Source organism: Adiantum capillus-veneris, chromosome 21 (assembly GCF_014529385.1).
Source record: "Adiantum capillus-veneris isolate H3 chromosome 21, ASM1452938v2, whole genome shotgun sequence".
Taxonomy (NCBI): Eukaryota; Viridiplantae; Streptophyta; class Polypodiopsida; order Polypodiales; family Pteridaceae; genus Adiantum; species Adiantum capillus-veneris.
The window spans coordinates 107,770,317-107,788,766 of record NC_140951.1 but is presented as its reverse complement, the minus strand read 5'-3'; the positions used below and the strand labels follow the sequence as shown (position 1 = coordinate 107,788,766).

Here is an 18,450-nt window from a genome sequence, read left to right as displayed (position 1 = left end):
TGAAATTCTGCTAACGTTGTAGGTTGCAAAAACGCTAGGGATGCAAAAACGCTAGTTGCAGGGGTTCCTTGGTGATGGTGCCCTGATGCAAAAACGCAAGGCTGTGGAAGGTGATGGCAATGTTGCAGATGCTGAAAATGCTAGTGAATGCTGTTGAAGGAAACGCTAGGGGAAGGTCCTTGCTTGGAGGGGAGACCACCAAGTTCTTGTTGGAAAGTTGCCTGCTGAGCTTAGCTCCTGTTGCCTCTTCTGCCATTTAGTGCTAGCTCTAGTTTGCTTATATATTTTCTTACCCAAAGTGCCCTACCTACTTTTGTTGGAAAGTCACTTAAATTAATAAGTGAAAAATGTCAAAAATAGGTAAAATAGGCTAATTGCACTGGAAAATTCCCTTGATGGAATCTGATGGATTCTGATGGGAATACTGATGATCATGCTGTGTACAACCAGAGGATATGCATCTACACTAAGTGACTGGGCATGCACGGTCTACGAATAGACTCACAAAAGTGCTAGATCACTTCTAAATCTAGACTGACTGGATTGATTGAACCTTGATCATGCTGTGGCTTGTCCACGGACACATAGGGTTGGATGTGTCACATGACATCCCCTCCTTTTCAAAGTGAGGTACTGATACCGAACTGTATGGCGTCGAGGGAGATCGCCAATAGCATCCGGAATCCTGGAAGGGACTCTTCGCCGGCCCACTCTGATGTGTGGGTCATGCGGTACTTGAACTTCATAAAGGTCTGCAATGCTTGCTTCTTTGGGCCGCGCCGAAAGCGACACAAAGTCTTCTGTGGCTCCTTCAATGCTTCAACTTCGTCTAGAGACCTGCTTCTTTCTTCTTCAAGAATCTCCATGGCTGAAAATTACTGAAACCACTTCCAACACAAAACCATGAACATACCTATTCCATGTAAAGTGAGTGGAAAAAGTCGTGTCTTCCTCAAAGACTGTGCATGCAATGTAGATGAACCAATAGACAGAGTGCTAAACCGTTCACCACATATACGCAAACAATGAGATCGAATCTTTCTCTTATGATCTAGAGCAATCAACTTTGGCAATTCACAACGAAAATGCCCATGCTTGGTGCTCATACTTTCATGTGCTCTTTCTACAACTGTGTTGTGCCAAGGAAGAGACATGGAATGTGACTTCCTTACATTCATACTTTTCAGCTTTTCATGAACAATCCGCATATATCCGTGCTCATTCATGAGTGAAACGTGCTCAACGTACAATATGTCATGCCTAGTAAAAGGGATCACATAAAGACACTGACTAAAATACAGGAAATGATCACGAATGAAACACTCGAACAATGCGTGCGTATCAATCATGCGAACACATAAATACTTCCTGTGAGGGTGCTTTGGACCTAGGCTCGAGAGCCAAGATCGCTTCTTCCTGAATGATCGAATTGTCCTGTGGGGGTTCTGTGGACCTCTATTCGAGAGCCAAGATCGATTCTTCGTGATTGATCGACTCTGCAACGAGGTTAGCTTCGCTAGAAAAAACATCAACTAAACCATCATCCTTGTGAACAATCACGTCTTGATCATACAAATCATCATGCTTGTCATTGTCATTCAAATCATCATGCTTATCATTATCATTCAAATCATCATGCCTATCATCATGCAAGTCCTGTGTGTCGTGCTTTGGAGACGAAGAGACTGAGAGAGTCTCCTTTTCCCGAATCTCTTGCATTTGTGCCTGCACTTGAGAAAAGAGTCGCAACCTCTCTTGCATTCTTGTTTTGTTCTCGCGATCAAATCTTTCTTGACTTTCTTTTTCTTCCAAGTCGTACTGACGCTCTATGGCTGCCATTTCTTCTTCGTAGGCCTTTCTTTTTGCTTCTCTTTCTTCGCGTTCTAACTTTCTTTCCAGAAACAACTGGTCCAACTCCTCCATAAGAGTTAGCCCAATCCTTGACGTAGATGGGGAAGGGGGAGGGTCGGAAAAACCTGCTGGTGGGGAAAATTCTTTTTCGCCTCTCTCATGCTCATCACCTCCAACCGAAGTATCCATTCCGCTTCGAGTGATGACCATCCACTGAAGTCGTGGGTTCTTGTGGGTTCTTGGGGTCTTGGGTTCTTAAGTTCATGAGGAACTTGGGTTCTTGCGGGTCTTGGGTTCTTAAGTTCATGAGGAACTTGGGTTCTTGCAGGTCTTGGGTTCTTGAGGTTTTCTTTCGCTTGCAAACCGCGTTAGAGAAGGATCTTCTCTTCATCTGAGTTCTGCTCTTTTCCGCGGGCTCACCCCTTGGCGGCCTTGCGCTCACACCAAGGTTGCTTTTTCCCACCTCACGTCGATTGGCCGGCCGCTAAGTGCATGGTCCGCTCTCAATGAGTGAAAAGAGGCACAAGGGGAGGCTGGACAAGCCCTTCTTTCCTGGGATTCTTGTCACTCTTCAAAAACACGATTAGGAATCGACACGCCCAAGTGAACTTGGGTTCGTGCGACCTCAACAAGCAAATTTTTTTTCTGTGGTTCTTGTGGTTCTTTCCTTGAGTGATATAGAACACTATCAAAGCTCTGATACCAATGTTAGGTGTAGCGGAATGAATGTTTGCGCTTTGCTCACGATGAGTGCTCCGAACTGTGCTCAAGGTTCCTTTTGTTCTTATGGAAGGTAGAGCCTTCCGTTCTTAATGAGAGAATGCTATGATCACAAACAAAGTGAATGGACACTGTGTGTGCAAGTGTATGAGAATGAGAGATAGAGAGAGAAGAGAGATACACCAGAGACGTAAAACCCTCCTCCGAAGGCCCCACTCTCGTCGGTGAGAGTGGTCTACTTATGGTTGCACAATCTGGTACAAACTGAATGCATGTGACTGATGCAAGTCTGGGCTATGTCGGCGATGACGACGGGGATGCCGACACCGGTCTAAAGGCTGAAATCTGCAATCTTTTATCTGCTGTCCAAAAACTCTATGGGCTGAAATCTGCGATTAGTCCAAAAACGCTGATTTGGGGGCTGTTTTCTGTGGGTCTTTGTCGCTGAAAATCTGCAGGTTTAGGGCTGAAAACTGAGGGTCTTAATGGCTGAAAACTGATGGTCTTTACGGCTTGAATTTGCTACTCTTTTCAGGGCTGATCTTACCGGTTCTTCATGGCTGAAAAACGCTGCATGCTGAGGTCTGTCAAGGCTGAAATTCTGCTAACGCTGTAGGTTGCAAAAACGCTAGGGATGCAAAAATGCTAGCTGCAGGGGTTCCTTGGTGATGGTGCCCTGATGCAAAAACGCAAGGCTGTGGAAGGTGATGGCGATGTTGCAGATGTTGAAAACGCTAGTGAATGCTGTTGAAGGAAACGCTAGGGGAAGATCCTTGCTTGGAGGGGAGACCACCAAGTTCTTGTTGGAAAGTTGCCTGTTGAGCTTAGCTTCTGTTGCCTCTTCTGCTATTTAGTGCTAGCTCTAGTTTGCTTATATATTTTCTTACCCAAATTGCCCTACCTACTTTTGTTGGAAAGTCACTTAAATTAATAAGTGAAAAATGTCAAAAATAGGCTAAATGCACTGGAAAATTCCCCTGACGGATTGTGATGGGAATATTGATGATCACGCTGTGTGCAACCAGAGGATATGCATCTACACTAAGTGACTGGGCATGCACGGTCTACGAATAGACTCACAAAAGTGCTAGATCACTGGTAAATCTAGACTGACTGGACTGACTGAACCCTGATCATGCTATAGCTTGTCCATGGACACATAGGGTTGGATGTGTCATGTGACACTGTTCGCAGACCGTGCATGTCCAGACACTTAGATTAGATGCATATCCTATGGTTGCACACAGCGTGACCATTAGATTACAGTCAGAACCTATTAGTAGCATTTTTACAGTGCATGGACCTATTTTCCCTATTTTAGCCAATTTTCACTTTTTTTAAAAAGTGAACTAGGTAGGGCAAATTAGCAAGTGAAGCATATAAGAAAACCTAGCACTAGCACTTTCTGGCAGAAGAGGCAGTAGGAGCACTTGCTCAATATGCACCTTCTCAGCAGGAACCCCCCCCCCCCCCCCCCCCCCCAGCATTTTTGCAACACACTAGCAAGGCTAGCGTTTTGCATCCACAGGACAACCTTGGCGTTTTTGCATGGCAGATCAGCCTTGATGACCACAAGACACTGCCCATCAGTCCCAGCGTTAGCAGATTTCCCAGCAACAGCAGATCAGTCCTAGCGTTAGCAGTTTTCCTCAGCAAAGACAGATTTCAGCCCTAGCGTTTTTGGTTTGCAGATCAACCTCAGCGTTTTTGGAGATCTTCGCGATAGAACCACAAGAGGAACCAGCGTTTTCACTTTGTAGTAGTCAGACATCGCAGAAGAAGTCCCGAACCTCGTAGATCTCACCTTCCCGCAACAGATCCTCGCCGCATGGTCAGATCCAAAGTAGTTTGCTGTTTCAGCCCGGAAAACACATATTTCAGCATCTGCGTTTTCAGCGCTTCGTCATCGCATCGTCGACATCGACATCGTCATCACCGACATAGAGTCGAAATTCAACAGATAAAGAGTTGCAGATTTTAGCCATTAGCATTTCAGATTTCAGCCCGTCTCGTCGTCATCGACATCGTCGGCAAGTCCAAGCATTGTAGAGATTTGTGCAATCAATAGTAGACCGCTCTCGCCATAGAGAGTGGGGCCCTTGGAGGAGGGTTTGACAACTTTCTGGTGTCGTATTCTTCTCTCTCTATCTCTCAGTCTTAGTACCTTCATTTATAGTGTTCACCACTTTGTTTGTGTCCATTGCACTCTCTCATTAAAGGAAACGGAAGGCTCTCCCTTCCATAAGTAAAAGGAACCTTGAGCACAGTTCAGAGCACTCATCTTGAGCAAACTTCAACATTCACTTCCGCTGCACCTAACATATGGGCTTGTAGGCTCTGTTTTTGGCACTTATCCATAATTAGGGGTATTTTACCCGGTCATAGGGGTTGAGGGCCGGGTCGGGCAAGGTGGGATTAGGCCTATATATGAGCCAAGGGTGTCACCCCTTACAATAGAGTAGTAGAGCCCAGAAAGGGGCGCCCTCCCTTGGGTGCCCCAAGGGCGCTTGTAAACAGGTGTAGGGCAGCCAACGTTTTGTTGTGGATCAACTCAACGTTTTTTGCTCAGCAAGACAGCCCCAATGTTTTTCATGAGCGGTGGATGCAGTGCTTGCAAATTGTCTCTACGGTGCAATGTTTCCTCAGGGCGGCCTTACACAAGCCTTGTGATCATGCAGTGGCAAAGTTTCTCATCTGAGATCGAGATCCAGATCTAGATCTAGCCAGAAGGAGGTGCACCAGATCTATGTTCTTAGAGCATGTTGGACGTGGTACCCATGTGGAGACCATGTCAGTGGTCTAGGAGCAGTTGGTAGTGTCAATAGCAGTTGTAGTCGTAGTCATTTGTACCTCGGGTCTATCCATAGGGCATGTCAGACCTATGCTGGACCACCCTTGGTCACTTGTTTGGGCAGCTTGCTATCACTCCGCCACTCCGTCTCTCACGTAAAGTCTCTCTTTCAGTTCAGTTGTTTTGAAGCGTCTAAAGTTTGTTCAGTCTGTTCTTTTCCATTGGTACGTGCTGCCGTCCCTTTACAGTAAGCAGAAAATCTGCGACAAAAGAGAGCTATCCCAACTAGGCTAGACATGCAGAGAAGGTTGGAGTAGAAGTGCTGAAGACAAAGCCCATCCAAGCTTCACAACCAAACGCTTTATGAGATGTTCTGACTATAAGCACATCCCCTACTTGCTTGTGTCGAAAATTCACATATATCCAAGTCATAGTACATAAAAGTCTAACGTGCTAGTGCCGCTAGCTGGCATAGTCTAGGCTACTTGCCTTGCATGTGCACATGTATTCTAAAAAAAGTTTCAAAATCCATGAAAAGAAAGCCCAAAGATCGTGGCATAAATCACCTACGTGCACACATGTACAATATATATCAAAGATGGGGATTTTTTGAAAATGCAAGCAAAAACGGTAAGGACTCCCATCCATAGCAATGACTTAAGAAATTTTAGCGTGCGAAAGGAGTTTGTCTCTTATGAGTAGATAGGGAATCTACGTCCTCTCTCAGTGAAATAAGACTCAGGATTGAAGAGAGAGTTTTAGTGTCTCTCTTTCCGGTGCATGTGCTTGTAAAAAGATTTTTCCCCATTAATAAAGATCATCTTTGGGGGGAGGGGGAACCAATCTTTTGGTCCCCAACGTTGTGTCGATTATTCTCTCGTTTTGCACATTAATCATGCATATTATTAGTGTCATGAATGTTTAATATTGCCTGCGCTTCTCTTTCTGTGACAAAAGGTTACAAGAGTATCTTCTTCCTTCATCTCAAATGATTCCATGCAGTCAAAATCTCTACTTCATACTGTGGTGTCAACCAAAGAGATGAAAACAATCTCTTGAACCCTGCCCAATTGCGAGGTAGTTCTCTGTGTAGTAAAAGAGTTGACCGCCACGTTTGTGCAATTCCCTTAAGGTGGGATGTCGCTTTCCGAACCTTGAAACCCTTTGTAAAATTTCCTCGTGAGAAAGCAGTGTCAAATTGTTGTATTAAAGACAGGGCTTTATTCGTATCCTTGAATCTGGAGAAAGTATGAAACTTGACACTTTGAATGCCATCCTTCAACCTTTCTTGCTTCTGCGAGGCTCCAAATCATCATACTTGGTTGGCTGAAGTAAATGGGTTCACTTTTTCCTACAAGTAGAGCCAAAAGTAGAGGATCTGTCATCTGAGTCATCCTCTTCTGACGAATTGTCATAGCATCATGTATTTTTGTGGGACTTGGTTTGTCAATGCTTTCATTCCCACGGCTGCCTTTCTTCTTTGTCACTAGAACTATAATAGAGTCCTTGTCCTAGCAGTGAACATGTTGACAATGTTTTCTTCTTGATTCCCACTCTGCTAGATTGGAAAAGGTGGGCTTTTTGTCCAAGTAGCAGGGACTTATATTTATGTTTCTTGTGTATTGTCAAATGTCATAAGTTTGCTCACTTGACACTCTACTTGTCCCGGGGACGGGCACCACGTGCCAGCGGAAAAGAACGGATTAAACAACTTTAAGCACTTTGAATAACAAGTGAACTGAAACACGAGACGGGGAGTGGCGGTGCTGGCCCCAAACCTTGGCACCCCTTTCGGTATTTCTTTATATTGCTTGAACTCAGTACAATGCCGGTACTTCAAACTTTGCACCTCCACACTGAAGCGTGCCAGAGAATGAGCCCTTGGCTCATATTTAAAGGCCCTTGGCCTATGAAAAGCAGTTACATGAAAAGCTCCAAACTCAAAAGCATCTAGTCCCAAAAGCACTAGTGCCAAAAGGTGCTTGTGTCACAAACTGATGACATGGCGGTACTGTCCGGATACACAGATGATGATGTGGCATGACCACCTGTAGATAGAAAATGATGATGTGGCAGTGTGCTGTATGGACAGGCTGACGTGGACAGTTGTACAGATTTTTAGGAATTTGCACTAACATGTTGACGTGGCAGACAATACCGTTTTGCGTTGACAATTGTTGACGTTGCAGGTTGTACGGATCTTCCGCTAATCGCGCTGACTGCTTTTTGGGCAGTTTTTGGACAAGATGCTTTTGAGTTAATTGCTTTTGGCATCCCTTGTAAACTTTATAAGAGCCCTCGAGCCTCACTCTACAGGTCATCTGGACGCAGAGTCTGTGAGCATAGATCTCTTAGGAGTTGTACTTTGCAATGATTAATGAAAAATAAATATTGAAAGGGGCGCTAGACTTTGGGGCCAATACCTCTGGGCACGGAACTACGTCGGGTCGTGTCGACTCTCTCTCTCTCTCTCTATTAAAGTTTAATGATTATGAAGTTTCTGTTCGTGTGTTGCTTTGATTTCTCGCTTGGAGTGTCCAAGCTTGTTACAGTGGTATCATAGCACAGAAAGATTTTTCTTTTACGGAGGATCTGATTCTTTTTGTAGCACACGCATGTTTTTTTGAAAGAATCTTCGTGCCCGTTCCCGGACTTATTAGCCACTCCCATCCTTCGTACATCGCGCATCGGGCGCGCTCCCGTCTTCATCGCTCTGTCTTACAGGGCATAAGCCATAAAGAATTCTAGATTACTTATGGGTTCTCTTGGAGAATCTGATAGAGATAACACCTTTGGATGGGTAGGCAAAAGAAAAGTTGAAATCCGATGCAGGAACTGAAGAAAAAATGAAGATTTGGACAGATTCTTGGTGGAAAATTTTGCCAGAGCGGAGTACAAACGTCAACTGCAGGTTGACACATGTGTGAAAAGATTGATCAAGTACTCCAGAGACCTGAGGCTTGCGAAACACCTGAAGAATTACTCGATTGATGAGATTTACTCGAGACGGCGTGAGGCCATTGCTTCTCCTCTCAGGTCGGGAGGAAAGTTGAAAGGACAGACGAGTGTAGAAAAGCGAAACCTGTACTCGCAAGAAGAGCCGGATAGAACTCTTGCGTAGAAGACGAACCAAAGGACCACCAGAAGATAAGCCAGAAAGTTACAGAGCAGCTGTAACAAACTTGGACACTCCAAGTCAAGAATCAACCGCGACAGCACCAAATAACCACTTCAAAACAATTCACAGATCACAATAGATTGGCACTGGCCCGGCGGAGTTCCGTGCCTAGAGATATTGGCCCCAAAGACTGGCGCCCCTTTCGGTATTTCTTTTTGTATTAATCAATCATCAAAGTACAAGAGAGCGGTTAGGGTTTCACTCTCAGACTCTGCGTCCAGATGCTCTGAGAAGTGTGGCCCTCACCACTAATTTAAAGGTTACAAGGGATGCCCAAAAGCAGAGCCCCAAAAGCTTTTAAAATCAAAAGCATCAGTTCTCTCTCTCTCTTAGAGAGTCTTTTCTCTTTCTTTTTTATAAAAAAAAAGCAAAAGCAAAATTCGCGTCGCTCATCATTTTCCAAAAAAAAAAAAAATAAATAAAAAAAATAATTTTTTTTTTAATAATCCGCCTCCGCGATTTCCGGAATTTAGGGTTTTTGGCAAAAAATAGGGTTTGCAGGAATTTTAGGGTTTCTGGCAGAAATTAGGGTTTCTGCTGTCCGCCACGTCATCACTTTGTGACATACCCCCCTCTTGAAAGCATTGTAATCGACCGCGATTACGCCTGCAAAACCGACAAAAGCCATAAACCGTCTTAGCAGACACTGACTGTTAGTACCTACGTACTAGGAACACACATCTAGCACATGTACAAAATCGACAGTCACATCACACGACATCACAGGACATCACCAGACATCACAGGACATCACATGACATTCAACATTCATTCGGATCTTAGACCATGATTTATCGGCAATGTAGCTAGCAATCACATCTAGGTCCAATCGGGACCTCATCGATGTCCGATTGACTAACCCCTATTGCAACCATGTCTATTCGAGATCAATCAGACCAAAATGCTGCAGTCATTTCGTCTATCAGTTCCTGTACTCACAAGAAGTCAAGAACAAATCAGTATCATAATCAGGAATTCCATTTCATAAAGTCATCCAACAGAATACTGTCAACTCTCAGTATCCCTGAAGCTCAAAGAGACATCAGTGACTTTAGTATCAAAATCGAGGCATCTGTTGACAAAGGAGTGGAGCGACTCCCCTCTTGTGCATCCCACTGCACCAGATCTTCGGCCAAGCTGAGTTTCTGGGTTCCGTTTGGAGTAGACTATGCTAAACCAAAACATCGAGGTAAAGTTTCACAATCCGAGGAGTATCTGCTAGGTCCTCCTCCTCCATCCACTTCGCATCAAATGCAGGAAAGTTCTTGAACTTAACCAAGAACCGCCTTCGGACTTTACCTTTCTTCGTATCATTATGTGCCAAAATCTGTTCAGGAACAAGGATCTCCTCGTTTTCTTCCACTTCGGGTTGCTCATCAGGCTCCCCATCATCAGGCACATCACCCTTAACAGAGTTCAAGAGACTCACATGCAATGCATTATGAATCCTCCAAGTATCTGGCAGGTCCAATCGGAAGGAGACATCATTTATCTTGTCAGTAATCTGGAAAGGTCCGTAGTATCACATACTAAGCTTTGGAAAAAGCCTCTCCTTTCCCTTTTTTTTTTCTTAGGCGTGCCTTCTCAAAAGTAAGAGCACCCAATCATCCTCCTTCAGTTTCCAGTCGCGACGATGGCGATCCGCTGCCTTTTTCTGTCGTTCTTGAGACTTCTGTAAAGTCTCGTGAACCTTGGCAAAAGCCGTATCCAAATCTCGCGAATATTCATCCGCTTCAAATTTCTAATCTTTCGTGCTCAGGAAGGATGGAACCTTCGCAGCAGTTTCAACAATCTCTCATGGCGTCTTCCCCGTCGAAGAGTGTATCGTGTTATTGTAGGCAAATTCCACCAAAGGTAAGTTCTTTTCCCATTGAGTCTTCTGATGCGAGATACAAGACTTCAATAAATCTAAAATCACTGAATTGGCAATCTCAAATTGCCCGTCAGTCTGCAAGTGGAACGATGACGAGAACTGCAACCGCGTCCCAATGTTCTCCCAAATTGCCTTCCAAAACAAACTCATAAATCTGGGGTCTCTGTCGGAGACAATCGTCTCAGGCGTGCCATGTAATCGGAAAATCATCGTGATCATTCTGTATTCTCGGGAGATAAAAAAAATGAAATCCATTTCAATATTTTCCCAGGGGCGGGTGGGTGGGTATGGGTAAAGGCTGTAACAATCCCTGTGCCTTATGCCTGTCAAACTTGACCTTCTAGCATACCAAGCAACTGCGCACAAACTCTTCCACATCCTTCTTCAGTCTCCGCCAAAAGAAATCTCTCTCTACCCCTTTCATGGTGGTAGCAATGCTGCGGTGACCCGTAAAAGGTGGACAGTGGCAATCAGTCATAACCTTTTCCCTCAACGGCTGTGTAACGCACAACATAGTCTTTTTCATCAAGTAGCCTTCCCGAAGGGAGTATCCAGCTACTGTCTCCCCATCCCGTATCCGTGTGAAAATATCTGCAAAATCTGTATCTGTGGCACACTGATCGACCATATCCTCGAAGCTCCTATGATGTATCGCGGAAATAGCCAGAACCAACGGTTTCCGAGACAAAGCATCTGCCACCACATTCTTCTGTCCCTGCACATGGACAATCTGGAAGTGAAACTATGACAAGATGTTCGCCCACCGCATCTGCTTTTCCGAAAGCTGCTTCTGTGACAAGAAGTAGCGCAAACTCTGATGGTCTGTAAAGACAATAAAATCCGCTCCGAGTAGGTAATGCCGCCACTGAGTAAGAGCATGGATAACCGCCAAAAGCTCTTTCTCATAAATCTGTGCTGTCATCTCCGGCCTAGAGAACAAACGGCTCTCGTAAGCTATGACATGGCCTTCTTGCATCAAGACCGCACCCAGACTACGACCACAAGCATCACAATATACTTCGAATGACTTCTGCAAGTCCGGCAAAGTCAAAATAGGTCCCGTAGTCAATTTCTCTTTCAATGTCTGAAAGGCAGTCACCTCTGTGGGTCCCCACGAAAAAGGTACTCCTTTCTGTGTCAAGATATGCAAAGGGGAAGCAACCTCTGCAAACTTTCGTATGAACCGCCTGTAGTATGAACATAGTCCCAAGAAGCTTCTAACTTCATGGACATTCCTCAAATCGGGCCAATCACGGATAGTCTCTATCTTGGCCGGGTCCATTTGCACTCCTGTTGTGTTGCTGACACAATGTGTCCCAAAAAGTATCCATGGTAGGAAAAAAATTCACTTTTCTTTGCATTAATCACTAGCGTGTGATCTCGTAATGCCTAAAAGACTTGAAGCAGATGATCTCTGTGTTCTGCCTCATTCTTCGAGAAAACAATGATGTCGTCAAAGAAAGTGCCAACAAATAGCCTGTACTCTCGAAAAATCGTGTCCATCATCCGGTTAAATGTCGCAGGAGCATTGGTTAAGCCAAAAGGCATCACCAAAAACTCAAATAACCCAAAAGTCGTCCGAAAAGCTGTCTTGTAGACATCTCCTGGCACTATCCTGATCTGATGATATCCACTCTTCAAGTCAATCCTGCTAAAGCACGAGGATCCCTGTAACCTGTCGAGTATATCATCGATCCTAGGAATCGGAAATCTGTTCTTGATGGTGATTTCGTTGAGAGTGCTATAATCGATGCACATTCTCCAAGATCTGTCTTTCTTCAAAATCAACAACACTGGAGAGCAATACGGTGAAGTACTAAGGTGGACAAGACCCTTTTCCAAGAGGTCTTTCACTGAGTTCATAATCTTTTCATTCTGTACTCGGCTCACACAATAAGGTGGCCGATTCGGTGGTGTGCTTCCAGATATCAGATCAATGGTATGATCTTCAGGCCCTCTCAAAAGCAATCGGCATGAGCGTGGAGAAAAAAAATCTTGGCGTTCTTTTCTTCAGGTCAAAACATATTCAACTTTTATCCATGGTTCAGTTCTCCCAAAAGAATGAGTAAGAAAACTGAAGTTCATCAAGTACAATCTCTAAGCCCTTCATTTATCAAAGTCGCTTTCTCGGCCCGGTAGTCAACCACGGCGTAGTTCTTGTGGTACCAAGGGATCCCGAGTAGAACGTCACTCACGTGCCCTGAACACCCCTGTCATTGCAAACGAAGTTTGCCAATGCTCGGTGTAATGGCAACATCCCATCCGGGTGCCAGTCGAACTACCTCCGCCAGTGGCGTCAGTCTGTCGGGCGCAGTTCCAAATCGAGCCGCCAATTCCAAGTGAAAAGAAGTTGGCCTTGGCTCCTTCAAAAGAGCTTCTTGATCCTTCACTTTGCCCCAAAAAAAAACGGCAAAGTTTGTACTTTCATTCATTTGATTCGGTGCAAGTCCCACGCCATGTGGTACCAGTTCTGCTTTTCTATCTGCCTTTTCTGCCACATTCCTCAGCTGCTCTCGAACTCTCAGACCTGTCGTCGTCTTTATCATTCTGTTCTTTCTGTGCCTTATCAGGGCACTTTGCGGAAATATGTCCATGTTTCCCGCATCCAAAGCACTTCCCCTCTCTGATGAAGCGAGCTCTCTCCTCAGGAGTAAGCTTGGGTCGTGCATCCTTTTTTTTTCTCTGGGTTGCTCTTTTTCATTCTACTTTCATTCCCAGAAGTCTGTTTGGCTCGTTGTGTCATGGCCTCATCTGTGGGGTAGGTCAGACTGCCAGAGTGAATGGCAAAGCCCCGCTTCGCATGACTCATCAACTCCTGAATAGAAGCTGACTTCTGTTCCAAGCAGTGATCTCGGATCTCTGTAGGTAGACCCAAGGTAAACCGCTCAATTTGTTCTCTGAACGAGATCTTCTTGAATGAAGAGGCGGGTAGAAAAGAGCTCCAGAATCTTTCACAATAAGAATTCACTGTATCGCTCTTGGTCATCCGGAGATGGTTCCAAGCAGCTCGTATATCTCGCTCAAACTCTTGAGTCAACCAAGAAGAAATAAAAAGCCTCTTGAATTTCAGCCATGTAACTGGCACAGTCTTGCTTAATAGAAGCGTGGACCACCAAGTACGAGCATTCCCCTCAGAGTAAGAGGCAGCTCTCCGAATCTTGGAGTGCTCTGAATAGCGTCCTCCCGCGAAAGCGATGTCAAACTGCTGTATAAGAGACAAAGCCTTCGAAGCATCTGAGTATCCTGAAAAGTATCAAACTTGATCGAGTGGCCACCTTCCTTAAACTCTCGGACTTTCTTGCTGTTATCTTCGAGAAAGTCATACTGGTTGGCTTTGTAAAAATTCTTCTTGTTCGCATAAAACTTTCCGTCATCGGAATCTGAGCTGTCTGTAGACGAGTCCTCAGTAGAACTGTCAGTCTCTGGGCGAGATGTAGCCTTCTTTGCCTTTTTCTTGCCCGTTCCGAAGCTTTGTGTCTTGCTTCGCTTTTTGCTTTTTTTCTGTCTTCTTCGCTCTAATCCGAGGAGCTAGAAGAACTGTCAGAAGAAGAAGAAGAAGAACTGGGTACTCCTTCAAATCGAACACGCTTCTTCCGTTTCTTTGCTTTGTCGAATGTCGACTGACGACCCAAATATCCCGGGAAGTTAGTACCTTTGTTCTGCTTTTTGCCGTCCTTTTTGCCGTGCTTTTTGCCTTTCTTTTGCACGTCGAAAAGCTGAGCAATCCGTGCATCAACCACGTTCTCCAGTTCCTTCTCCGTATATTTCTTGGAGGTAGAAGGTTTCTTGAGAGCGGGTTTCGGGAGTGGTGTTGTGGTTCTCTGCCACTCCATCTGTACCTCTTTCAAAGAGGTCTGGTTCATATATTTTACCATCTTCGGGTCCTTGGCAAAATTGAGCATCATCTTTGTTGCATCGCCAATCAATTGACGACGCTCCATCTCTGTTTGCTCCGCCTGAGTAGGCCGAGGCGGGCCATACTCTCTGTCTGAATCTTCGTTGTGATCCCAGCCCGCATCTCCAGATGCAGAGGGAGTCGACTGATCATTGCCTGAAGCCATAGGTGCCGCGGAAAAAAAATTCGGGGATCGGATTTCCCGTAGAAGAGAAATCGGCCGTGCTCTGATACCACTGTAACAAACTTGGACACTCCAAGTCAAGAATCAACCGCGACAGCACCAAATAACCACTTCAAAACAATTCACAGATCACAATAGATTTGCACTGGCCCGGCGGAGTTCCGTGCCTAGAGATATTGGCCCCAAAGACTGGCGCCCCTTTCGGTATTTCTTTTTGTATTAATCAATCATCAAAGTACAAGAGAGCGGTTAGGGTTTCACTCTCAGACTCTGCGTCCAGATGCTCTGAGAAGTGAGGCCCTCACCACTAATTTAAAGGTTACAAGGGATGCCCAAAAGCAGAGCCCCAAAAGCTTTTAAAATCAAAAGCATCAGTTCTCTCTCTCTCTTAGAGAGTCTTTTCTCTTTTTTTTTTATAAAAAAAAAGCAAAAGCAAAATTCGCGTCGCTCATCATTTTCCAAAAAAAAAAATAAAAAATAAAAAAAATAATTTTTTTTTTAATAATCCGCCTCCGCGATTTCCGGAATTTAGGGTTTTTGGCAAAAATTAGGGTTTGCAGGAATTTTAGGGTTTCTGGCAGAAATTAGGGTTTCTGCTGTCCGCCACGTCATCACTTTGTGACAGCAGCAACCGAGAGCAAAAAAGGAAAGATGAAAGCAAGATTGATACCACATTGCGTGGGGACCAACTCGAATTAGATGAACAAAAGTACAAAACTTTGCCGCACATGGGGCAAAGTGAAAGATCAGGAAGCCCTCATTTTCTTTGATGGAGGAGCCAAGGCCAACTTCATTGACGGCTTGATTTGGAATTACGCTCGATAGGCTAAGGCCATAGACGGAGGTAGTTCTAGCGTCACTCGGACGGGATGTTACCATTACACTTGTCATTGGCAAACCCGAAAGGGGCGCCAGACTTTGGGGTCAATACCTCTGGGCACGAAACTCCGTCGGGCCATGTTGTCTCTCTCTCTCTCTCTATTAAAGTTCAGTGATTATGAAGTTTCTGTTTGTGTGCTGCTAGAAAATAGCAATACACGAACAGAAACTTCATAATCATTGAACTTTAAGAGAGAGAGAGAGAGAGAGAGAGAGAGAGAGAGAGAGAGAGAGAGAGAGAGAGTCGATACCGCCCGGCGGAGTTTCTTGCCTAGAGGTATTGGGCCTTGGCCCCAAAGTCTGGTGCCCCTTTTGGTATTTCTTTAACTTTAATCATTACAAAGTACAACTTCCGAGGGACCTCTGCTCTCAGACTCTACGTCGAGATGCTCTGTAGAGTGAGGTTTTAGGGGCTCTTATTAACTTTACAAGGGATGCCAAAAGCAAAGCCCCAAAAGCCCTACCACGTCAGCAGTCAACATGAAACGCGGAAATCCGTACAATTTGCCATGTGGTTGCGAGCGCGTTTTAGGAGTTTACGTACTGCTGCCATGTGGCTTGTCCGTACAGGCTGCCATATCAGGAGTCTTCCCGCGGGTAGTCATGCCACGTCATCAGTTTGTGACAATGCGGAAGCATAAATTGGTTATAAATGCGAAGTTCCCACTCACTTACATAGTTGTAAGTGACTTTCCGAGTGGCCCAGACTTCATTTGGCGCATACAGGCTTCCATACTCATCAGAATTCAGTGCTAACTGGCCCAATCAGTCCCATACTTGACCGACCCAGACTCCCGATGTGAGAAACCAAGCTATAGCAGTTTCACACTGGCGATGCAATGTCTACTTGCACCTTTTCAAGGGTTCCGTGGAAAACAGTAAAAATAAAAATATCTAGTACTCATTTACGGAAGGCAAAAGGAAAAATACATCTCCTGGTGACACCCCCTCTGTGGTTTGCCAAAGTCAATTGTTTAGATAGGGATGTTAAGTTCACGTCCAATTTTTGGCACGCACTCTTTGAAAATTTTGGCAATTTTTCATCGGCTTTTCATCCACAGTCAGATGGTCAAACAAAACTTACAATCAGTTGGCTTTGATGTTTTGAAGTCATATGTGCATGATTAGCAGTCTCATTGGGAGCTCCATCTCCCTTTGGTTCAAGCAATTTTGAACTCTTATTCCTCTACCATTGGTAGAACTCCGTATGAGGAAGCTTTTGGACGTCCGTTCCAGTCACTTTTGACTCACTCGGTTAGTCCAATGCCTGATGCTAGTGCTGAAAGTCAGTCGTTGGATGAGATTTCTGAGAGTGGGAAGCTTCGGCTATAAGCAAGGCTCAGGAGTCTTACTCACGACAGGCTAACAAGCATCGTCAGGATGTTTCTATCAAGGAAGTGGATTGGGTTTATTTAAGGATCATGAAGCAACGTCTTAAGCAAGTCGGAAAGAAGTGTCCTAAGTTGTCTTTCAAAATGTATGGTCCATTTCCGATCATTAAAAAGATCAATGAGGTTTCTATGAAATTGCAACTGCCTAGCTCATGGTCAATGCACAACGTTTTCCATGTTTCTTGGTTGAAAGTGTTTCAGGGAACACCTTTGAAGGACATTTCGAAAGAAGAAGAGCCCGAGATCATCGATGAAACTGAAGTCATGGAGCCGGAGCAAGTGTTGTTTCATCGGTTTCGCCATCGATGAAACTGAAGTCATGGAGTCGGAGCAAGTGTTGTTTCATCGGTTTCGCCATGGTTCAAAGAAGCAAGTCAGACAATACTTTTTGAAGCTCAAGGATTGAGGAACCCACGAGGCAGTGTGGGTCAATGAAGAGTTTTTCGAAGGTTACCCATAGTTGTTGGCGGACTACAAGGAAGCCATGTAGCTCCGTACGAGTACCAATACCTCACTTTGAAAAGGAGGGGATGTCACATGCATCTGACACAGGCTCATAAAGGTGTCAGAACACTTCCTAAGCTGACCTGAACCCTATGTGCATGCGGACAAGCTACTTCAGGTCTAGGGTTCAGGTCAGCTTAGGAAGTGTTCTGACACCTTTATGAGCCTGTGTCACGTGACACATCCAACCCTATGTGTCCGTGGACAAGCTACACCATAACAGGGTTTCTGTCAAGTCTAGTCGGTTTAGATTAGAAGTGATCTGGCACTTTTGTGAGTCTCTTCGTAGACCGTGCAGGCCCAGTCACTCAGTGTGGATGCATATCCTCTGGTTGCACACTGCATAAGCATAAGCATTTTCATCAGATTCCATTTGAGTCAGTTTGGGGATTTTTCAAGTGACTTTATCCCATTTTTCCCTATTTTTAACATTTTTCACTTATTTATTAGTATGGCAAATTGGGTAAGTTATTATATAAGCAAACCCAAGTTAGCACAATTGGGCAGATGAGCAAGGAGCACAACAGGCCCCCAAGCAGCAGGTGTTTCCCCCTCTCTCAACAAGAACCTCTCCAAGCCTCCCTTGGTGAGATCCACCCCCACCAGCCCATCAGCATTGGGATCGCCATCAAGCATCACCCCCTTGGCGTTTTCCCTCTCTTGTAGCTATCGCCATCAAACTTCTATGCTGGCGTTTTTCCCCTACCATTTCAGCATTTTTCAGCAAATTACTAACGCTAGTACTGCTGCCCATTTCAGTGTTTTTCAGCATTGATAAACCTGCAAATACCAGCGTTTTCAGCATGCGACAGGAACCCTAAAACGCAGCGTGATGGTGTAAGCAAATCAGCGTTTTTTATCTTCATATGAGCCTCAACAAGCGAGTCAATTTCAGCCATAAAAACAGCAGGAAATGTCACCAGCGTGTGACTACTATCTATCCTTTTTGTTGATTTCTTTCTTATTATCTATTTACTTTCACTTTTTGGAAACACCCCTCGGGAAATCTAACTGCCCTGCATTGCATAGCTAGTGTGGAACTGTCCAGAGGGAGTCCAGGCCTGAGGGCAAGAGAGCACTAAGGTTGGACAAGGACTATGGTTAGCCAAGTGGGGTCATTGACTAGCCAAAGTGGAATCCTTTGCTACAGAGGCTACATTTCAGTTTTGGATGTGGCCGCAGTG

At 44.9% G+C, this 18,450-nt stretch overlaps 1 protein-coding gene across 1 annotated transcript in view; it reads left to right on the top strand.

Moving 5' to 3' along the window:
- Positions 1–18,450, top strand: part of LOC147431496 (Mal d 1-associated protein) — a 36,187-nt gene that overhangs the window by 3,705 nt on the left and 14,032 nt on the right. The window lies entirely within an intron of this gene.